At 38.8% G+C, this 24,487-nt stretch overlaps 1 protein-coding gene across 5 annotated transcripts in view; it reads left to right on the forward strand.

Annotated features, from left to right (window-relative positions):
- Positions 1 to 10,755, forward strand: part of CPSF6 (cleavage and polyadenylation specific factor 6) — a 28,443-nt gene extending 17,688 nt beyond the window's left edge. For all 5 annotated transcript variants that reach the window (XM_080576191.1, XM_080576193.1, XM_080576192.1 and 2 more), the window contains one exon: positions 7,220 to 10,755. The gene's annotated coding sequence lies outside the window, so the exon portion shown is untranslated. The remainder of the gene's footprint in view (positions 1 to 7,219) is intronic.
- The last annotated feature ends 13,732 nt before the right edge of the window (positions 10,756 to 24,487 follow it).

The following is a 24,487-nucleotide window of genomic DNA, read 5'->3' on the forward strand; positions in this document are numbered from 1 at the left end:
GTAAGTCAGACTGATGTCTGCTCTCTTGTAATCTTAAAAGATCATACGAAATTTGTTTGTATTTATCATTTGTATTCTAAAATAAAAAAAATCTAGTTGTGTGAGGACTGCAGCATTTAGTCCTTCATATGTCATGTGGGGATTATGTCTGTGTAGGGAATGTGTACATACAGCTGCCGTCCTTGCACTAGTAGATTCTTTTTGTTTCAGTGAGTTTTACTCAAATTCAGGAAATGTAGATAGACTTTGCTTGTTATTTTCTAAAATGTGGCCAGTCACTTTTCTGTCTTCTAGCTAAATTTAGGTGTTATCTTCAATAAGATTTATGGTTGTTTTTTCCCCACCACCCTGCTTTTTCATTCCCTCCCCTCTCTGACAGTAAAGTCATTTTCTGAAGACTAGTAAACAAATGTACAACACAAGGGTTGGTTCTTTCCTGGTTGTTGACATGCTAAAATGTTCTTTTATGTCATGTTTCTGGAGTCTTGCGTGCATCAAATGTCTAGGTAGCTACAGAGTAGCACGATAAATAACGTTTTCTTTGGTGTACTGCTGAGAGCTTTAAAATACATATATGATGTATATAATGTATATCACATTATATGATGTACGATTTTGAGGATTGGTAATTTGAGCTGCTCACGATTCCTTATATTTGACAATAAGGGGAGATCAAAACAAAACTACCTATTTTTGCCGCAGTAGTCTTTTCCGGTTTTAGAATTTCCCACCACATCCACATTCAAACAGAAACCCAGCAGATTTGTCTGTCTGCCTAACTTCCATTTCTTATGTCTACCCTCAAATGTAGTTTCCAGATTTGCTTATGGCATTTATTCATGGAAGTTCATTTGCAGAAGTTAAACAGAGCAAAGTATATTAGAAATCACATAAACTGTAACTTGCTCCTAAGTAAAAATATTTCTATAATTTTGCATTATTTGAATGTCAGTTTTTCCATGCTAGGCTTTTGTGTCACTGATCCCTTCCGGAGAAAACAAAATCTGATATTAAATGCACTTGTCTACTGAGTGTTAAGTGGGATATTGTCTTGGGTTCATATTCTAAAAAAGCAGTAATGGATGTTGAGAAGGGGAGTCAAAGGCTTAAATAGGACGGTGAAACATGACAGCTGAAATAAAGTTGGCAATAGTTAATGCCACTTTCTGCCGTCAGAAATGGAATGATAGAAATAATTCTGGAATGGCATAAAAATAGCAACTGTTGTTCTTAATTGAAAAAAGTCAGAACATAAAAGTACAGATTTAACAAAAGTAACTGAAGTTGCTCTTGTTGAGCTGGATTTTTCCCTTTTATCATAAATTAATATTTGTGAAATTTGCCAATAGTTACTAATGGGAGGTAACCATTGAGCTGAATGATGGATGCATTTCCAGAGTTTTTTACTTCTGTTGGAGTTGAGCAAGCTATACTAAAAATTGTTAATCTGGAATTTAGGGCAACTGTTTTACCCTTGACATGCTTTATTAATATAGCTTTCATTTTTGTGTATTTAGACTATGGTGCATGTAGATGTGGAATTTCTGTGCCAGTACAGATTCCCTACCCTGTCACCCCAAGAAAGCATGTCCAATACTGTTAGGTTGTTGCATTTTATAACTTCCAAAGCACAATTTCAAAAAAAAATGAAACTGAGATTTCAGTCTTAGTTCAGGTGGGATTTATATATACAACTTCTTTCAACTTTGTTGTGTGCTGGGTCTTCTATTCTTTCAGAGGAGTTGCATAGGTAAGATACCCTTGCACAAAGAAAATAGGTCCTAATAATTTGGTTTAAAGGACAAATTTAGTATTCCTCATGTAAATGAAAACATTTGGTATTTTTTTAAAAAGTTAAGTTGTAAACATTTTGTCTTGTTTCTGTCTTAATGAAGAAAGGCTTTACTGTAGTTTTGTTTATATATATATATATAAATACATACATAAAAACGTACAGTGATCTTTTGGTTTGTATGTTTCATTTTCACCAAGATGTATGTTGCCATACATTTTTTTTTTGTTTTGCTCTTTACGTTAATTAATACTCATAAATAGATTTAACACTCTCAATCACTATATATATATCAGCAGTACTGGGAAGAGTTACTCCCCATATTACTGTGTTTTATCAGGTAACATGAAGTTGCCTGTGTGCCGGCACCCTATGAATGGCACCTATACTTCTTATTTCTGTGTGTACCTACAGTCATAAATGTGATACTGTACTGGCATATTAAAAAAAAAAAAAGTGAAAAAAAGTGTTACACCTAGGTTAGAAGGATTTTAAAGGTCCATTGTGAATATTTTTGTATACAGTGAAATTCACTTTGTATTATTGTATTTACTTACACTTAGAGATGGATTAAATTGGAATAACTTACTAAATGTATTCATTATAAAACCCTATTAAAAAGTTCAGATGTACCATAGCAGGTATTTACACTTCTGTTTGTACACTTTATGATTTAAAATTAAATTCTCGCAAGATTCTTGTGTGCCTTCGCTAGAGTAAGGCTTCACATGCATTGATAATACATTCTACAGAATTACTGTAACCTGAATGTTTTCTTGAAACGTCTTTGCACATAGAAGGTATAAAAGAGAACAATAGATTTACAAGACAAATGTCTGACTTGTAATAGTCCAGAAAGCTAAGAATCCAATAGAATGGTATTCAGAAGGATTAACAGTAAAATGCATGTGTACAAACAGAATAGTAATGTAACTTCATCAGCATGAGTCCTGATTCTTTTTTTAAGACAGATTTTTTTAGTTTATCTGATACTCAATGATGTACTTCTAGCTGATACATTGTCCCAATCTTAATCTGTCTGAATTTCTATAACTACTGAATGTTAAGTTTTTCATTTTATGTTTTTGTTATTGGGTCGTTTGATTATTTCCTATTTAAACTGGATTTGGACTGAATTGCAAAGAAAAAATACACTAACAATGTAACAGTTGATAATGTATGTAGACTTTGTATTCCATATTTTGTGGCTTTTCTCTGATTTTTCTATTCTCAAACCACTGTAAGCAAAATCATTTAGTCTAATGTACTTTGAGGCTCATATGCTTCTTCAGAAACTGCTCTCAGGTCTCTGAAATAGTTTCAGCTTTGGAGTGGTTTAAGAACTAACATGGTTGTAATTTTTTTTGTGTTGTTAAAAGGGGAAATGGTACTTGATAGTTTTAAAAAGGTACATTATATTTTGCCTGTGTAAGTAGGAACTGTCCTGTAACTGTGTTAGCAAACATCAAAGTATGAAATTAGCCTTTTAAGAAACCTTGTAGATAATAGAAAAATGCCTATTTTTGTAGGTTGTTTTTATAATAAGCTTCTAGTTAATAACTGAACTTCAAGTGAATCATGGTAGCATTGTTCAAGACCCTAGTTATGTACGTACATGTTCAGGATTATTCTAGATCCGATTAGTATTGAGCTATTATGAACATTATTTACCTAATCTCTTTTTTTAATGTGTATTTTTCGAGGAAGCGTATATGCGGGGCTGGCATTTTTCGTGTGTTTCTTAGCACTCATCAGAGAACTCATGCTTTGTGCATCTGATTCAATACTTGAAATCCACCTTAGAGTGAAGGAGACAAGCAGTGCCTCTGTTCTATATGCTTCTTAAAGTCTGTTTTATGGCTGTTCTGGGGCTTTACAGAAGCATATACATTTTTTGTTAATGTTCAATATCTTCTCTCATTTCCTTAAGGGTGATAAGATGGTTTGAAAAAGCAAGTGAACTGAAAATCTTATGTTCTTATGACTTTTTCCTCAATGAACATTGCTGTAATTTTGTTGTCTTCTGAGGTATCTTAAGACACACGTTTTTCTATTCCCCACAGCCTGCTTTTTTCTTTTTCTGAAATCAGTAGTATTGACAAATTTGAGCTGTATGGAAGTTCCTCAAGAAACTTGTCTATAAGACATTATAATATTTGAAACAAATAATTTTTACTTGCAAGTAAAAACATTGGTTTCATACAGCTTTCTCCAAAGAATGAACGTTTTTTTTTTCCTTTTGCTCATTGTGGTTTGAGAACTAACATATCTTCATGCAAAAAAGCAAGAGGGAAAGATCTTCATTTTATATTTTCCTGTGGCAGACAGATCTACCTTTTATGTCTTCCTCATATATTAATGTGAAAAATACGTGTCAACCTCATAGCATTTTAATTTGTAAAGTCAAGATCTGGTTTTTGAACACACCCCTCTGTTCATCAGTTATCTCTGGTGAGTAGATAGGCTGGGACAGTAGGAAAAGCCGCATAAAGAAACAAACTGTAGCTTGGGATCGTTCTCTTTCTATCCATATAAAATTATTTATAGAAACAAGAAATTGTTCAGTCTTAGTGTAGAACTTAAAATCAATGCCAAAGCGAAGGTAACAGGTAAGTACACTAATAACAGAGGGGAAAAATGAAATAAGTGGAAGAAGTTGCTAGCGGTGGTAGAATAGGTAATTTGTACATGTATGGTGGACAGAGACTTGATACATAATTTACGTGCAGAATGACAAATACAGGGTCATGCTTAAAATTCATTCCTGCTCACTGTATTATAGCTAAAACATCACAATACTTGAAGGTGTCTGACAGTCTGGGATCTAGATAAAGTTAAAACAAATTTTGGCCTTCAAGCTGTTTTTTTTGTGGGGTTTTTGCTTTTGTGTATTTTTGCTTTATGTATAGAATACAATAAAGGACAATTATATTCATTCTTAGGAGCTGTTAGGATATGATTATAAATATGTCATGCATTTTACTGAAATGTGAACATTTTGTGAGATTGAAATTCAGTCTGAAAATATCAGATAAATAACTACACTTATAAACTTGACAGATGTATGCACATACAGCTTTAAATTACTGTAGAATTTTCACACTTCTGAAAGCTGTTTAAAGCTTTCATATGCTTATTTGGATGATTGGAATTAAAGGAAAAAATCAGAGTTGTTACTGCAAGATGCTTTATATTTATATGATATCTATTGGGTTTTGGTGTAAGAGTCTGGTTGGGGGTGTGAAAATGCTCAAGTTGCATCTTGCATAAGTATAAAAATGTTTGATCCCTTAAGTTCTGGGATTTCATTTCTGAAATGTTCTGGCATAAAAACATAGCTTTTAAACCACAACTTAACATTAATTTAACAGAGAAGTCTGCAATTTGGGTTTTATTAGTAGAAATGCTGAGAAACTGATTGCTGTATGATGTTAAATTGTACAAACCTAATACGTGCTTGGGACAGATAGCTCATATGAACTTGAGGCAGTTGGCAAACAGCATTGCAAAGAAGGCTTGACTACAGATTCGTTTTTTTCAAGTTGTTTCTTACTTCAATATTCTACTTGCTTGTAGAATACTGAAAAGGGCCGTTGATGAAGGTATAATCCATACAGATTAATTTCTTCCCTTTGGAACTGCAAAGGTTCTGATTTTGCCCACGTATAGTGGCAGAATATTTGGAAACAAAATTTACCCCACTGTGGATTTTAGTTGGTCATGTTTTTTAAAAAAATAAATAAATAAAAATGAAGGTTTATTGTGGTGCAGACCATCTTAAGAGCTCTATATTGACAAGTACTAATCCTAAGTACAGTTTATCATGCATTCCTTAAAGTTCCTGTAGTTCCCGAAGTGCCTTTACAAATCTAGCAAATTATTCCCAGGAACTGAAGCTTTCTTATGCTAGTATTTTAAATTATATATACGGTGCTTTGGATCTGTTAACTGTCGCCATAGAAGTGATAAAGATCCATAATTCTTGCCACAGCAATTGTATTATGAGAGCAGCAAATTCTGACATGCAGACTCACAGCTGTCATACACTGAGTTTCTCCACTAAAAACCTGAAATTCTCTGCTGCGTGCGCTACCTTAGCCCGCAGCTCTGCATAAGTCTGCTTGTGGGAGGAGGCAGCGCTTTGTCACTTAGCTACTGAAAAAATAGAAGTACCTAACAGCTGTGGAAACTTTGGTCTCTGATGAAGAAAGTTCACCCAGAGTAGTTACTTGTTGATACATGGATAACTTGAGAACAAAGTCTGCAAATAAAAAATTCCACTTGCTGCTTCAGCCTTGAACTAATTTACTTGCATACTGTAATGTATACAGCTTAAGCTCTTGGTTATATGCGTTTTTTAAAGTTATCATTAATGGTCGTCTTGAGGAAGGGAGGAAAAAATTTGTCGATTATACAAAAATTAAATACTTTGTTTTCCCAACTGTTTTGCGAATATTATAAAAGCCGAAGAATGTTTGACAGCTGTGTACTGATGTATGTTCATGAAATTGCTCCTCTAAATGTCTGTTTTTCAAATGAACAATCTAATGTGTTGGGTTTTAAACAATTTGATTTAAATTCTTTTGAAACTATCGAATGTTGAAATTGTGAATTATTGATGAAATGAAGCTAGCTAATTGTTTTGTAATGGAATTCAACTGAAATCCAGTGTATGGAATTATACCATCCCAAGTATTTTGTGAACTCTTTCCATAATTAACTTTGAATGGTGTGGTTCCTTATTTGCCAAAATAGTTGAGAGTAGGGATTAGGGTTTGGGTTTTTTTCCTAGGGCAACTAGGTGAGGAAACCTGCAGATCTGTGTTGTATTATTATCTGAAGAGCGGGTTTGTGTGGTTAAACTTCAAGAGTGTATTTTTAGATGTGAAGCCTGTCCTGCTTGCTACTAGGTTGAAAAATCTGAAGTATTGGTATCAGATTCTGTGCACTTTTAAATGTTACTGAGCTGTGAGCCATCCACTTCGTTATACAATCAGTGCATTATTTAAATGTCAAATCAGTTTAAATCCTCTGTAAGTGGGCAGGTAAAAATGTAAAACCTAGTTGTGGCAAATTACCTTACATGCTTGTTCGTTTATTCTTGCAGAGTGCGTACTTTAGGAAATATTCTATATAAATGTTTCCATCAGTCACAGGAACAGTAGCTATTTATTCCTTTACCATTCAGTACTTCTAACTGTGGAATTCTTGTTCTTTCAATTTTGTTGTACAACAACATCAATTTTAACTGCTGTATTAGAAAACAATTTCTTGCACAAACAAGTAGCTACTGATTCCGGGTATCTTGTGTTAGTTTACATTATGGTGAAGTAGATGCACGACTTGTGTATGTATAGATAAGCCAACAATTTTCTGTGTATTATGGGGACTAGCAAAATCTACATCACAAATTTTGACACATTACAGCTGAAGGAAGAGGAACAGCGTGCAAGACAAGATACGTTCTTCAAGGAAAGATGCTTGTCCAGCAGTTTGCTTCATGTGATTGAACTGAGCCTGTAAGGATTCATGGATAAAATGAACAGGAATAGATCTGAATAAAGCAAATCTGCATACATGGTAACCAGTAGCTCTTTTACTTTTTTTATGTTGCTTAACTGTTTTATTTGAGGGAAACCTGTGTGATTTAAACCTTATAGCTTTTGCAACTTTATTACTGGTTATATACATTTGGCAATTATAATGTGCAAGCAATTGGAAAAAGTCAAGTAAATGCTTGTTTTTATAGTAGTTTGTTCATGTTAAAATGTTCATATGATAATGTCTGTACACAGCACCACTTTGATTACAGTAGATGTAGTGTTGTAATAAACTGTTTAATGGGGCTGATGTGTAAAGCTGTTCAAGTTATTTGATGTTTACACCTCAGGGAAAGTCTTGTGTTCAGCAATATTTAAAGATAATGTTACAATGAAAACATTGATGCTGTCTTTAAAAACATCGCAATAGTTCTTGCATATGCCTCAACCTAATCTTGCATTCAGTGAGTTGAACATACTAATGTTGCTCTCACACACTCAATTTTGATACGAAGACAGATGGTTACAAAAACCTTTAATGCTATTTTGCTTTCTAGCAGTGTTTGCCTAGGTGGCTTGTGAATTTGCTAATTGACATATAAAACTGTAAAAACTGCAGTTCCTCATGGTCTGATAGGAGGAGAGGTGGTCCCAGGTCTCTGATTTTAGCACGCTGAAAATGCTTGCTTTCAAACAGTTTCGATTCTGGCTGACACTACAGTTTATATTAACTTAAACTGGTTATATGAACTTAAACTGTTCATATTGAGGGGTGGAAAGGTTAGCTTTAAAAAATAAAAGTTTAAAAAAAAAATTCTGCAGTTGTTTACAGTTTTATAGTAATAGTGCTTGTGTGTGTTTTCCCCCTTCCCCTCCACCCCCAAGGCCGTAGCAGTCTGTACATAGTTGTATATTAGAAATGTGACAGAAGAAACCAGATGTTTCCATTTTTCAGACTTTATGGGTTTGATATTTTCTTAATACTTTGGGGTTTATTCACACATGCATATGAAAGAGAAGGTACACTTGTATGTCCTTGTTCAGTGATGGGCAATATTGAAATACCTTAGCAAAAAGTGGCGATAATTAAGTCTGTCAAATGAGGTTTTGTAAATTTACCTAAAAACAATTCACTGGAGCTTGCAGTGGAAGTTGACTTCCAGTCAAGTGGATGTTTAAAACAACTTTAAAACAAACAGGATTTTCTTCTAAATTTCATTGCATGAAGTATAAGTGAACAGAAAAATTCATGTAATTTGTAAGAATTCAGTTTCTGGCAGCCTTGCACAAAGGCTCACTCTTCGTCTATTGTAAGTCATTATGTAATGGATTTATTATTAGCATTTTCATTTATTCAAATGGCAGCACTTAATGTTTTCAGTTAAATTTCAAGACCTCAAATGGCTTTAAGAGGCAACTCTTAGCTCTTGATTTCTTTTCCTTTTTTTACTGATTTTTCTTGAAGGTTTTACAGCAGACCTAAAATTTGTTACCTTGTTCAGGAAAGCACTTAAATCCATTTGGTTTTCCAGAGCATTCAGAGCACATGCTTGCATTCCATAGATTTCAAGGAATGTAAACATATGCTTTAGGTTTCTTTTTTTGTGTGATTTTTATGCTTTACTGAGTTGGGACCAGTAGCCTTTGCAACTGCAGAAGTTTTTGCATAAGTCTGAAACGCTCTTAACATTTTTTGTCACTTGCCACTCGGCCAGATTTTCTGCAGCCAGGTTGATAGCGTTGGATTTGGCCACAAGCTTCAGACTACCCCTTTTTTTTTTCCTTAAATTGTGTACCTCGAATCCTCATGCATGGGATCACTGGTGTTTATTGAACTATTTGCTACTGAGAAGATACTTGCAATGTTTGTTTAATCCTGTTGAAAAATGAAAACTGCCTTTTAAAATTTTGTAAACTGAAAGTTGTATCAAGTCATGACTCATTTCCTGCTTCTTGTGAATAGGTGTTGGTTACAAACAATACTGTTGTAATTTTTTTATTTTATTTTTTACTTAAAACCATTGTTTACTGCTGTGTGTAATAAGTTTAAGGGAGGAAAAACCTGCCTATAGCTGTTACATGAGGAGTAGCTAATACTGGAGAGGCAGCAGGTAAGTAATGTTCCACTGCATAGCTATATTAAATCTTAAAATAAAAAAATTGAAAAGCATTTTATGCAGGAACTGATACTTTACTCCACATTAAAATAGATTTAAGGAGACTGTTGCTCTTTTACAGAGTGTAATTTCTCATGCATACAGATTTCCATTGCTGGCAATGGAAATAGCAGGGAGAAAACAACACAGGTGAAACTGAGTGTTTGTTGTGGCTTGAAAGATGAGGTCCCCATATGAAGCCCCTTATTTCTGCCTGTGCTCTGAATACCTAGTTTTAACTGATAGACATACTGTGTCACAATTTAGATAATATTCTCGTTATTGTGGGTTCCATTTGTTAGATTTTTTTTAAATGAAACAATAAATATGTACAGAAAAAAAAATCCAAAGACCCTGATAGACACCAAAAAGGAATATGTCTAATGCACATCATGTATAACTGGATCTGTAACACAGTTTGTACCAGGTTTTGGTTTATTAAATGTTACTGGCAATTTCCTGTGCATGCTCAGGAAATGGCAGTTCGGTAATTTACTGGCTGGTGGTGATGCCACGATGGCTACTGCTGTGTTCTTTGATATTCACTCAGTTGTATTTCATCTCCTTTTGCTGATGAAAGGATAAAACAGTCTCTGAGGAAATACTTGATATTTCTTTTAAATACTGTTTTTATAAGTAATGTTGAAAATAATCTAAGGCCATGTCCTTTATCTTGAACAACAAAACCAACAGGTAGGGGTGGTGGCTCTTTAGCAGCAAGTTGTTTTTGCGGTAGGCTTGGGATGTTTTTTTGTTGTGTTGTTTTTTAAATAGGGTGAGGCTTTTTTTCTTAGTAAAGTTTCTACTGGGTTATATGTTTTGACAGGTCAAAAATAGTTCTTCGAAAGAAGAACAAAATTTTGGAAACTACAGCCTTTGTCTCTCACTCACTTTTTGCTTTCTGTGCCAATAACTTGAGTTCTGATTGCATCATGGAAAAACATGTATCAGAACTTCACATTTTTATTTACAGCGTGGCTTAAAAGCTTGGATAGCTGTTGTTTTTCTGTGTAAAACAAACAAGATACCTTACTAAGTTTAGGCTAGCTTGATGAGTTTTTTTCCCTCTAAGTAGAGAGTGATTTTGCTTTGAAACTGGTGAGGCTTAGTTTTTCTAACTGTACTTTTTTACCTGATTGTTTAGTTGCATACCCAGACCGTTGTAAATGTTTTCCTAGTTGTATGTGGATAATTTCAGATTTAAATGTTGTATATACTTGTCATCTGTGTTTCTAGTAAAAAAAATACATGACATTCTTTATAGAAATACTTAGTTCCTGATTTCCTTGCCTTACCCATTTGCTCTCTCTGTACAGGTTAAACAGACCTCTAAGTCCTTTTTTTATTTATAGAATTTTATACGTAGTCTTATTGTTGGTTCATGTGTAAACTGAGATACAGCCTTAAATTTACTAGCATAAAGCTCATTAAGGTAGTTTTGTCTGTAGACTCAAATGTAAAACATGCATGTTTGACTGCTACTCTTCAGAGATCCCAAGACACTAAATAAATTTCTTTGCATTCAAATATAAACCCTTCAAGATTCTAGAGGAGCAAAGTGCAGATCCATGTGCATATTCTTAAAGAAGGAATTCTTTCCAAAACAAGTATTCTGTCTTAGGAAGTAAGCAACATGGATTTGTTTGGGATTTAAATTGTTTTGGTAATTGATTGCATAGGTCTTAAACATAATGGTTCCAGCAGGGGTTGCAGCATGCTAATTAGCCATGGTGTTTATGCAGAAATGTCTCTTGCAACTGTTTATTACACTGCCTTGCAGTAATGTTGCAGACAGGTTTGGGGTGGGTGAGGGCATTGGGGTGGTTTTGTGTTGTGTCCCCAGCACGCCGCCCCCACAACCAGCTCCTGAAATTAAGATCTGACATGCTATGTACTTTTCAAATCATTTCAGTTTTAGAGGATGAATTACTAAGAAACGTGGAAGTTCCTCAATTTGATGTTCTCAAGTTGTTTTTTTTCCCATGTTGGACAAAGTATGATAAAGCATCTCATTCTATTTGTATATTACGCACTTGTTAGCTCTTGAATCCTGTCTTTAGCCCCAGTTATTGCAGTGGGTTTAGGTTCTGGCATGATCTGTCTGAGCTTAAATTTTTGAAAGTTTCTTTGGAAATACACAAGTTTTATTTAAGTATCTTGAAAATAGAAAACAGTATACCTTTAATCCCAAATGAAATTAAGCATTTCAGTTGTAAAATTTTCCTTCTATTCATACCATGTAATGTCATTTTACATGATTCAATGCTAACACTTTGGAATATATTGAAGTAATAGACTTTGGCCTCACCCTCTTGTGTGCTGTATTTTGTAATAGAAAATATTTTAAACTGTGCATATTATTATTACATTATGAAAGAAACATTCCCTTGATCTTCAAATGTAAGAAAATGAGGAATGTGTATGCTTTTATAAATACAAGCGATTGCAAATTCAGTTTCCTTATTAGTGCAGCTGTCCTTTTTATATATATATAAAAAAAAGCCAGGTGTTTTACAGGTGAAATACATTCCTATTTGGTAAACCTTAACATTTTTATGAAGATTACCAGCACTGCTGACTTTCTAACCGTAAGGCTGTATTGTCTTCCTGTATCATTCCATTTCCTGATTCCCATTTTGCACAAGGATGTATGAAAAAACTATTCAAGAAATGGCTTTGAAATACGGCATGGGAGCGTATAAGAGTTGGAATGCAGAGTTGCAATGCAAAATGTAAGGAAATGGATGTCTGTCAGAATGCCCAACTCCAAAGGATTTTATATGTGTATAGTAAACAGTTTCCTGATACCAGCAGGCCAAAGAGTCTGTTGAACACTTGCGTTTCTGGAGACCTGTATTTCTCAACAAGGTAAGATGGTATCCTAGCAAATACGGATTTTAATACATCTTCAGCAGGGGTACTTAGTTAATCTACAAGTTTAGGGATCATTTCATCGTTTTTAGATGTTATACTTGAAATACTGCATAACTTCTAGCTTCATGGGTTTCTTTTTTTCAGCCTTTAGGAGACTGTTAAGCAATTTGCTGTCCAACTTTTGTGTTGGTCTTAAACTGCAATAGTAGTTTACCTTGTATTGAAGAAATAAAGACCATTTTTATATTAAAAAATAACTTTTGTCTGTCTTCATTTCATCTTGTCTGATTTCCTTGCAGTGTTCATTATGTCAGTTTTGTCAAATATTCAGACATTAAAACTTAGTGTGGACACTAATGTAGTTAAGGCTAGATTCTGTGCTGTAATTCTGAATCTAGAAATAATTTTGTTCACACTAGCTGTTGTCCATCTTATCTGGTCTTCAGACTCTTTCTGCAGAGTTAAAGGTTAGTGAGAAGTGCATACTTTTTTAAGCCAACATTTTGTCTTTTGTGTAAAATGCGGTCACCCAAGTGAAAGTGTCAGTTGTGGGGAAAAAAATAATAGATAAAAGCAGGCTGTGTAAAACAACTTCAGTCTTTCTAAATTACATTTCTAGAAAAGAACATTAGTGTAAATGCTCCCTGAAGTACCTCAGAGGACCTGGGTTTGCTATACAGGATACAATAAACCAGCGATGATAAAACTTCATTTTAATCTGTCTTCCTTAGCTGACTGAATGTGGCAAACGTTAATCATTACAAAACACACGTCAAACACAGCAGTGGTAAGCTAGGCTTATTTTGGTCAAAAAATCATCTGTACACCAGGTTGAGCTGTTGTCAGCTCATCTCCTACAGGCAGCTGGCCTAGACCCAATGGTAATGGTATCCTGTGATGGTTTAAACCTACTTTTGCCCCAGTGGTTTAACAGGTAAATATATTACTCTACTGCACAACAATAGTATATAAAAAACACATGTATACAGTTACATACAAAAAGTCATCCGCACTGCAATGCTGTACCATAATAATGGTCAACTTCTAATTCCTAATATTTGTTGGAGTTCATTTACTGTAGCGCAATGTGCACTATGTCCATTGCACCATCTTAGATGACCGATAGCAGTTTGTGGTGTTGTCATCTCCAACTTTTATCTGTGACAAGCTTCCGGTATTCAGCAGTGGTAAGGTTATGTGCAGAGACTGATATATATATATATTTTTTTCATTTGGGAAAAATATTGTTTCTAGTATTCATAGCTTCAAAGCCTGAAATGTGGTCTGATTGGCCTGAAAAATCACAGCTCTTGTGATTTTATTTAAACCTGATGTTTGAACAAATGAATGAAGGTGGGTGAGTCTGGGTACACATCTGTGAAAAAGAAACAACATGCTCAGTGAAAATGAACCTGGATTTCTTCAAGCTAGTGCCCTAAATCTATAGTAATGAAAATAACATTGGCTTACTCTATAGGGCTCCAACTTTAATTGCAGGCAGCAAGATAGGAAAACTAACTTGGCCAATGATTATTGCATTATGTCTCAGATTTGTGGTTAACGTGGGTTCTGTGCTAGGGGAGCGTAGGTTGTAGCCTGGCTTTAGAGACCAGGTGAATGTCAGGACAGGCGGAAGGAGCCACAGGGGGTGTGGATTGTGGGCTTTGGAGGGCTCCAAGCTTTGTTCTGTGTGGAGAGCATAGGAGAAAACTGTTGTTAACTTTTTATTTTAAAGTACCTTGTTGCAATTTTCCTCTAGGTTAGGGTGTTCAGCAGTTCTCATTGCTAAATGGGAGAGAATTGTAAAGCATCCTGTCCCCAAAAACATAGGATGTGTACCCTAAGATAAACACAGTGAGGATTCAGTAGTACGTGGATGAATTCACTGTGGAAGTCTTCGAGCATAGGTTAACGAACCAGGATGCCAGATCACCAAGGTCTGATTGGAAGCGGTACCCGAAGAACAAGGAAGGTAAGCACTCTGAAAATATTTTTTCCTTCCATGTAAGCTTTCTGGAAAAACAACACCGCTTGAGCAGAGACAAGGAAGTATTTCAGCAGCTTCCTAGGGGAAAATCTCCTTGCTCAATTCTGCTTGTGAGAGCCTTGCTGCCAGGCTTTTTCAGTGAATCCTCTGCACTTGCTGCAGATTGAAAGGCCCTGGAGCCTATGGGCTATGGTGAGCCAGAGGGAAAACTGCTAGAATCCAGGCTCTGGCAGATTATTTTCCTTGCTCTCAGAAAGAGCTAACTCTTCCCAAATAACCAAGGGAAAATGAGCTTAAACAAAAAAAAGAACATCAAAAAAAAAACCAACCACCTAACTTATGAGGATAAAACTGTGTTTCTGAGCACAGGTGTATTGGCTGAGTAAAAGTACTGACTGGTAGGATTTCTTCGGGGAGTGGAAAGGTGGAACTATTTGTATGGTTTAGCAAGGGAGCCTGAAATAGTTGCTTATGTGAACTGTAGGCTTTTGACTGAGTTGCAATTGAAGGAGCACTTCTGGACTGCAGGAATTATTTCCATGAGGTTGCTCTTGAGTTCCTGTGAAGATGTTCTGCTACAGGTTTTGCAGCACAGGCAGTGGAGCAGCAAAGCCCGCAGGGTATCTTCATGCAAAAAAAGAAAATCCTTCTGCTACTGAACTAGTTCTGACCCAGCTTCAGTGAGTGCGCTGCTGAAGTTTCCCCTCTCACAGAGCTAGCATCTTGTTTTACTTCTGCCAACAGAAGAGCGAGCATTAGTGACTGGGGAGAGGCTTTATTTTTACAAATTTGACTCTGTGTGGAAGTGAAAGAGATGTAAGCGTTTGCTGGGAAAGTAGAACTTCAGGAAGTAGTCAGAGGTGAGCTTTTTGCCCCCTGCTGTATTTAGGGAGGGGAGAAATGTACAGGTTGAAAGTATTAGTGATGTTTCATACATTTGTATTCTCCCCTGGTTTGTCCTTCACACCTCAGAATACTGCAGCTAGTCCAGGGGAAAAGCGAAGTTGCAAAAGAGAAGAGGAGCAGAATGCAAATCAAATTCCAAAGTCAGCAGAGTGAGGTCTGTATGAAGCTGTGGGTAATAAAGCTTGTTCAGCGCAGGCAGAGTAAAAGGAAGATACAGGTTGTAGCAGATGTGTAGCTTACCATCACAAAGATGTGTGTGTGTGTATATATATATATATATATATTTTAAACAAACATTATTACAGGAAATTCAGATGCTGACACATGAGTGTCTTTACACCCAGTTTATCCTGAAATGCCAGGAAAGGGTGCACTGCTTTAAACACTTTGGGGCCAGAACCTCTGCTGCGTTGGGTAAGAGTCCTTTTGAAGGCCTATGGCATCACAGTATTAGAAGTAAGATAGTCCACTGAGAACGATGTTTGCCAAGTTGACCTCTGCATTTCTCCAAAGATAACCACCTGGTAGCATGGCATGTTTTTATAGCAGTGCTGTCTGCACACTTAACACCTCTGACAGGGTTTATTTAACATATTAAACATGGTTAAATTTAAACATATTAACATATTAAACATAGTTTAACATATTAACGTAGTTAAAGCATGACGACTCTGCGTGACTTTCTGAATGCATCTTGGCTAACAGCACGTTGCTCCAACCCCAGTGAAGAGTTTAAAGACGATTGTTCATGCTGTGTGAGAGCAGCAGCTGCTGTTAGGAGAGTTGGCTGTGTAAGAGGCAAGACGGTTAACCAAGGCATGCAAGAGGAAGCAGGCTTATCAGTTGCATTGGATTGCCAGCTATTTTTCTTCTTAGAAGATGCAAAAGCAAGTGATTGATTTTGAAAAACGTAAGTAAATGGCTGGAGATGGGGAGACAATAAATAACCCTGCTCCACATCCATTAAAAAAAAAAAAATAACCTTTTTGGGAAATGTACAAGATAAAAAACATCAGGAGGCCAAGGTGGGAATATATTTCCTTTCTCAGCTGATAGGGGAGGGCAGTGAGTTTGTTTTCAAGGGTTTGTTTCAAAGCAGATAGGTGTGGCAACGGGAGAGAGAAGGGCTGGTGCTAAAAGGAGCGCGTGTATTTTTTGCTGGTTAAATTTGACCTGGAAGCGAGCTGGAGAAGAAACTCCCACTAGAACCACCACAGCTTCCTATCAGACTTCATTAGCTGTAAGTCTTGTAAACCGTGTCCCAGCTGTATAAATGGGAATTGAATCCACTTGGCACTGCTACCCATTGACTAGATTTCATCTTTTTAACGTTTTATGCTGAAGCGAGGCCCGTAGGTGTTCTGTCACACACACCCTAGAGTCAAAATGGTGCAGATGTTCACCGGTGGTGTAAAAGGTCCCCTCCTGCCATCTAGTGGCATGTAAAATTTCTCTGCTTCTTGCTTAATCTCATGAATGGAGAGATTTTTGCACCTCCTGTTTGGCTGCAAGGAGGTGGCGTGTTGTTGCGTGACACTTCTTCAGTGGTGGCTTTTGTTTGGTTTTGAGATTTGGGTAGGAAGGTGACCTGAAACAGGAGAGGCTTTATTTTTTTTGGTGCTAAAAGTAATAGGTGAAAACACTATTTTTTTTTTTTAAGCCTGTATTTCAACTATGTATTTTGTGAGAGACTGTGGAGAACTGGTCGATTTAAACAGAGTTGTAAGAGACTGAAAGCTGACTAGTTAAGAGGAAAACACATTTAATGAGATCTTCTAAAACTGCTGCTTCTAAACACTTGTTTGACTAATGAAGCTTTGGATAAATGAGCGCTATTATTACACCTGAGATGCTTGCTTGTCTAATTAATGCCATGTTGATACATTTGTCACTTATCCCATATATTTACCTCCTTATGAGTTACGGTTTTGTCAGAACTAGACTTGATAATCCCCAGCTGTCCCAAGCATAAGAAGATAGCAGTCACTTCTTCCCCTTTTCCCACTAAATAAGCAAGCTGTGTGCTTTTTCCTGGCTTTGACACCTCACGGAAAAGTTCTAGTTTCTTGCCTTATCTTCTGCATATTACTTTGAATTCCTTTTGAGTGCACTGCTGTTAAATTCTTTTGCGTGATTTCCTACATAATACACTTAAAGTGAAATATTTCAGTGCTCAGAAGCCTTTCTTTGACACAGAAAGCACTGGGAGATCCACACAGGAAGAGAACGTTGGCTGCAGTTGCTCTGATGAGCGCATCTCTGAGAAATGGACAAAGATGGGTGGGTTTCCACGAGGAACGGGCGGCGTTTGCCTCTGAAAGAGCTCTAAAGAGTTACTATTATTTCAGAACTGATGGTGAAACTAATTCTTAAAACTGACTCCTTAGGCTTCACAGCATCCCCTTTGCATCCCCTTTCCCTCTTCAGCAATCCGCTTATTTCTAGCAGCTGCCCTCACCTTTTACAATCTGCAGGCTGTGCTTTGCTTAAAAAATACATGGCTCTGCCTGGATGTGTTACAGCTCTGCCCTGGTGAAGGGGGATTAAAACAGAGACCATTCATCCCGAACAGAATCCTTATTCATGGATCACTTGAGCTGCAACCTCAAAATGTTAATTGGAGTATGTACATAATTAAAACTGCATTCTCACATTCCTAAATCATTGAGCCTGGAATCTTTGCAACGTGTAGGTCCACAGCTCCCCTTTTCTCAAGGACCTGTAGTGTAAGAGTAGTGAAGCCGGTGAACGATTTAGAACAGCCAGCAGTGTTGTAGAAGAAACTGTTGGAAATAATGTCTAAATTGTGTGGTGGGTTCGTTTTTAATACATAAACTGCTTTGAATGAAAAGGGTCAGAGGAGGTCAGTGTTTTACTAGCAGCTATAAAAAACAGATGAGTGATTACTATTTTTCTCCACAAGAAAAACTATTTTGAGCTTTTTTGTGTAAGTATAAATTCTCCATAACGATTAAAACTATCTGCTGGCTGGCTTCCATCTCAGCTGGAGTCCATTAACATTTTCTTGGAGTTTCTTTCACAGTGTTAACAGTATGATACTTCAGAAAAATTGTATTTTTTCTTGTCATGTGAGATCCCGACTGTGCCCTCCTAGTTTCAAGTTGTCCCCTGACTGTTCCATTCAATTACTTGAAAAAAAAAGTAATTTTATGCCTTTTACTAAAAATGAATTTAGAAATAAAACCCTTACCTCTACATTACCGCCTCTTTCAGCATTCTGGTTTTTAATTACAGCAATAACTAGCTTGCATTTTTAACTGAGGGAGGCTTGGGTGTGTTACTGGGGAACAAGGGAAGGTTTATATAAATTAAGGTCTTTTATTTAGAAAACTGGCAGGGTGCCAAAAACAACAACAACAGGAAAAAAAAAACTTTACCATTAAATTAATAGTCTGTTAAAACCATCAGGGGAAGTAAGAAAGATGGTGGCACAGTGTTCATGTCTGGAGCCAGGTTCGTGCTGCCTCCAGCTGTGCCTAATTCATGGAGTCTGTGGCCTCTTCCCCACTCCATTTGGTCCTTTCCAGGACTGGATGAAGCTTGAGGAAACTCGTACAAAGCTCGTGCGAAATCAGCTCCTGTGAGGTTATATGTAATCTCATGAGGAACAAAAATGTTCCTACCTCTTTTTTTAAAAAACTTGAAAATGTTGGCAAATTTAAATCCACAGCTCTGGAATTAAATCTTTGATCTAATCTGTTTAAGAATGCCTTGTCACCTGGAAATTTCGTTAAAGAGTCTGGAATTGGAGGTCGATCCTCACTTACCAAAATCCTGGTATCAGTGCTCCATCCAAGGGAGCTGAAAAATGTAAGGAAGGCTGGTAAATGAAGGAAGAGTTTCTCAGTTCTGTGACATGCTGTAGTACAAACAGTCAATGTGCAACAGGTCTCGGTTTCTTGTATATCCCCACCCTATTTCAGCAATTACATCTCGGATCCCTTCTGTCTTGGGGTAAGATCTGCCCATCTCCAGGTTATCCTTGGTTGCAGTGAACAAGAAGGAAAGTCTGGTAGCTGAAGAACTAGTTCCTGATTCATGCATGCAGTTTGAGAGTACTGCAATCACTAGTGTTTGTGTTTTTTTTTTTTGTTTTGTTTGTTTGTTTGTTTGTTTAGGATTAAACTCATCTATGATGGGAGTGGCCAACTTCCCATCCTTATAGGGTCATTTCTTTCCTAGCATCTGCATAATTATAGAATGATTTGGATTGGAAGGGACCTTAAAGACCACCTAGTTGTCAGGTCATGTCCTCTCATGGGCAGGGACACCTCCCGCCAGACCAGGTTGCCCAAAGCCCCATCCAGCCTGGCCTTGAACACCTCCAGGGATGGGGCAGCCACAGCTTCTCTGGGCAGCCTGTGCCAGGGCCTCATCACCCTCTGAGGGAAGAATTTCCTCCTTATATCTAATCTAAACCTACTCTTTTAGCTTAAAGCCATTCCCCCCCTTGTACTGTCACTACACCCCCTGACAAAAAGTCCCTCCCCAGCTCTCCTGCAGGCCCCCTTGAGGTACTGGGAGGCCGCTGTAAGGTCTCCCTGGAGCCTTCTCTTCTCCAGGCTGAACAACCCCAACTCCCTCAGCCTGTCCCCATAGGAGAGCTGCTCCAGCCCGCTGAGCATCTTCATGGTCTTCCTCTGGACTCTTCATAATAGATCCACATCCTTCTTGTGCTGGAGGCCCCAGAGCTGAACGCAGGCTCCAGGTGTGGTCTCACGAGAGCAGAGCAGAGGGGGACAATCCCCTCCCTTGCCATGCTGGCCACGCTGTTTTTGATGCAGCCCAGGACATGGTTGGCTTTCTGGGCGGCAAGCGCACATTGCTGGCTCATGTTGAGCTTCTCGTCAACCAGCACCCCCAGGTCCTTCTCCTCAGGGCTGCTCTGAATCCATTCTCCACCCAGCCTGTATTTGTGCTCGGGATTGCCCCAGCCCAGATGCAGCACCTTGCAACTTGGTGTTGCTGAACCTCATGAGGTTCGCACAGGCCCACCTCTCAGGCCTGCCCAGGTCCCTCTGGATGGCATCCTTTCCCTCCTGCATGTCAACTGCACCACACAGCTTGGTGGCATGGGCAAACTTGCTTAGGGTGCACTCGATCCCACTGTCCATGGCACCAACAAAGGTGTTTAACATTGCCAATCCCCATACTGGCCCCTGAGGAACTTCACTTGTCACCAGCCTCCACCTGGACATTGAGCCAATGACCGCAGCTCTTTGAGGGTGACCACCCAGCCAACTCCTTACCCACCAAGTGGTCCATCCCTCAGATCCACGTCTCTCCAATTTAGAGAGAAGGATATTGTGTATAAGATAATGCTTCGCCTAAACTGGGTGCTTGGGTGGAAGCTGTGTTCAGCAGCTAGGGCTGGGTGGCAGATGATGTGCAGTAGTCCCCAGCCAGGCTGGTGGCAGCCTGTTTTTCTTCAGGGTTGTTCCAGCTCCGTCTGCCACAGTGTGCGGTGCCGCTCAGCCCTGTCCCCTGCTATAGAGAGGAACCTGAGTAATGCAGTGTGGTTCAGACAATCCCATCTATTTCCAGTCCTTTTCCTGTCATCTGCTTTATGCAGATTTTTGTTCTGCTTTTTGTTCTCACACCATTTTTCCCCCCGCGGCTGGCCCTCTGCCACAACCTACTTGTGACTCAGAAACAACTGCTTTGGAGGCTACCACATCGTGTGCGATTTCCTTTATTTCAGAATGTGTAGAGCATGTGTTCAGTGTCAGTTTCTATAGTTATGCCATTTTTTCCCCTTTTTTCTTTTTTTCCCAAAAATGTGCTTCCATGCTGGTAATAACATTCATGCCTGTGAATGTTCAAACAATAAATCCATTAATGTAGTATTCTCTTGGTGATCAATTCTTCAATTCTCTGTGTGAGTTTTTTTTTTTTTAAAGAAGGGCTTTCTATTTATTTTTAATTCTCCCATATCAGTCTTCTCTATGACAAACACAGCAAATTAAAGGTAAAAAGGGCCAAGGATGGAGGAGGGTCTTTTAGCCTTACATAATTCACTACAAGGCTGCAGGAGAAACTGAATTCTCTAAGTAGCAATGCAGGGCTGGAGAATATAGCCTGGGACGTGCAGTTCAGGCCCCTGCTGTGGCAGCTAACCACAACTTATAACCCCTTCTAAGACTCATCTTAAATCCAAGTAGGGTCTGTTTGTGGTTTTTGCTCCTGCTGTTCCCACTGGAAGGCTATCCCACTATTCCACTGCTCCCGTGGGTATCAGCCTAAGTTGCTGCCTGAATTTCTTCTTGATCAGATTATATTCATTTGATCTGGTGCTGATATTGTTCTCTACTTTATATAGTTATTTCCCTTTTCCATTGTGTTTAACTCCTTAAGGCATTCAAAACAGCTAATTAATACTTGTTCTGCCTTTACTTTGGTAAGCCTGCTGTAAGAGACTCTTCCACTCTTTAGGACAGACTGTGTTACACCCACTTGCCCCACTCTTGCATATGCACGTTTCAGTTCCTTTTTCCTGTAACAGGAAAGAATACACATTCCTCTAACAGAAATACATGCACTATTCCAGGTGGGGTCTTAACAGGGTCTGCAGGGTGGCATTAGTACTTAGTCTGTTTACTGAAAGTACCTTCCCTGCTGCAGCCTCCCGTAAATCCAGTATGTGGGATCAGATACTTCCAATAGATAAGCTTTTTTATCAGCAGAGACACTGGGTGCTTTGATGTTCTTAAGCTTTGTTCTGTTCCGACTACACCATTTTCTCCATCATCCAGCTGTTTCTGTATAATTTCCTTGTTATCTGTTGTCCCTTCTAAGTCAGTGTCTTTGACAAATATTAGCCTATTTTGGTGTTCTCTTCAGTGGCCGTTTAATTCTTCAATGTCTTCTTTCTGTTCTGTTGATACCACTGGAATTGGATTTGCCACAGTCTTGCAAAGAAAAATGTCTAGCTGAATGCCTTCTGCCATTCAGTGTTCTTACCAGTTCTTATTGTTTGGAGCGATCCCTAAAATACTACAGCAACTTCCTTGTCAACAAGTTTGACTCTGTTGAGGGTGGAAAGGCCTTGCAGAGAGACCTTGACAAAGAGAGCTGGGCAATCACCAACTATATGAAGTTTAACACGAATAAGTGCCAGATTCTGAAGCTGGGAAGGGGCAGCCCTGGCTTTACGTACAGACTGGGGGGTGAGGGGCTGGAGGGCAGCCCCACAGAGAGGGGTCTGGGGGTTCTGGCTGACAGCAAGCTGAACACGAGCCAGCAGCGTGCCCTGGCAGCCAGGAGGGCCACCCGCACCCTGGGGTGCATCAGGCCCAGCACTGCCAGCCGGGCGAGGGAAGGGATTGTCCCGCTCTGCTCTGCGCTGGGCGGCCTCACCTCCAGCACTGTGGGCGGTTTGGGTGCCACAGTACAAAAAGGGCATTAAACTGTTGGAGAGTGCCCAGAGAAGGGCTACAAAGATGGTGAAGGGCCCAGAGGGGAAGACCTATGAGGAGCGGCTGAGGGCACTGGGCCTGTTCAGCCTGGAGAAGAGGAGGCTGAGGGGAGACCTCATGGCGGCCTACAGCTTCCTCACGAGGGGGAGTGGAGGGGCAGGCGCCGATCTGTTCTCCTTAGTGACCAGTGACAGGACCTGAGGGAATGGTGTCAAGCCGTGGCAGGGGAGGTTCAGGCTGGACATCAGGAAGGGGTTCTTCACTGAGAGGGTGGTCGTGCGCTGGAACAGGCTCCCCAGGGACGTAGTCACAGCACTGAACCTGATGGAGTTTAAGAAGCGTTTGGACTGTGCTTTTAGTCATATGGTCTGAATTTTTGGGTAGACCTGTGTGGTGCCAGGAGTTGGACTCGATGATCCTTGTGGGTCCCTTCCAACTCGGGATATTCTATGATTCTATGAAATTTGTTCATTTTACTGCATCCACTGTGTAATTACTTTGAAATAACTCACAGTGTTTGACTTCATGGGCCAGCAGAGTCATAGTGGAGAATTTTTGGGTTAGGGTTAGGGTTATCTATTAGGGTTAGCGCTGCCGTTAGGGTTAGGGCTAGGGCTAGGGCTAGGGCTAGGATTAGGGTTAGGGTCAGGGTCAGGGTTAGGGTTAGGGCTGGCGTAGGGGTAGGGGTAGGAGTAGGTATGGGGGTAGGTGTTAGGGGTTAGTGTTAAGGTTTAGGGGTTAGGAACTTTTGAGGCTGGCTGACATCAACTGAGAGATAGATGAAGTGGTTATCTAGCTCAATAAAATTAAGAAATATTTAAGCTGTAGCAAACAGCATTGACTAATTTATATAGGAACACCCCAAGCTGGAGATTTAATTTGCCAAAGCCACCCCACGGTATTTGGCTTATGAAATAAGTCGCGGTTACCCCTTCTGGTGAATTGTGTGGAGAATCATGATGGCATTTCTTGCTGCTTTACTGCAATAAACTGATAAAATAGGAGACAGCAGAGTAGCACTTGCTCATCTAGGTGTTCTGCCATCCAAACAGTGATTGCACTTGAACACTCAAAATGAGGGATGATATCAGCTGATATATAGCAGTGGCAGTGATGTTCAGGTGCTATTCTGCCTTTTATTAATTTCACCTAGGAGTTCATCAGCCCGTCAAAGGGATCTTTCCAAGCTGAAGGAGGTCAGCTTATTTTCTGTACATTGCCAAGCCTTTGCTTATGGCCTGACTGATGCCTCCCAGATGCTTTATAGTCAATTTCATCTTTATTTCTCTATGGTTTGGAGTCAGAACTGCCATATTAGGAGGGAACATGTAGCAGGGAGTTTACCCCTTAGGTCCAAGGCCAAATCTTCCTCTAACGATCATGCTTCTTATGAGGGTTTGTGTGTGTGTGACTGTAGAATTGCCTTTGCTATTTTTTCTTTTTCATGCTCTTGGGAACATTTTCAATACCAGAGAAAAAGAAGAGCACTCTTCTCAGCAAAGAGGAAGTTATCACACCTACTAAATACAGGATGCAGTCCCAAATGTTTATAGCCTCAGGGTCTGAAAGAGGATTGGAAACTGTGTACAGTATTAGGCTTCTTTGCCCGCAGTTTTTGAACAAGAAAGGTGTTCCTGGCCAAGGTACTGCTAGTTAGTATTCTCATGATAGGAGACTATTACACCAGCTGGGTGAGTGACAATACATGAAATGTAATTTCTCCTCTTTTGCTTTCTTTCATACGGCCTAAGGAAATGAAGGAGAAAGTGGTGTCTTCCATCCGTTATTAATATAAA

This window comes from Anser brachyrhynchus (genome assembly GCF_964034855.1).
Source record: "Anser brachyrhynchus genome assembly, chromosome: 1".
In the NCBI taxonomy this organism is placed as follows: domain Eukaryota; kingdom Metazoa; phylum Chordata; class Aves; order Anseriformes; family Anatidae; genus Anser; species Anser brachyrhynchus.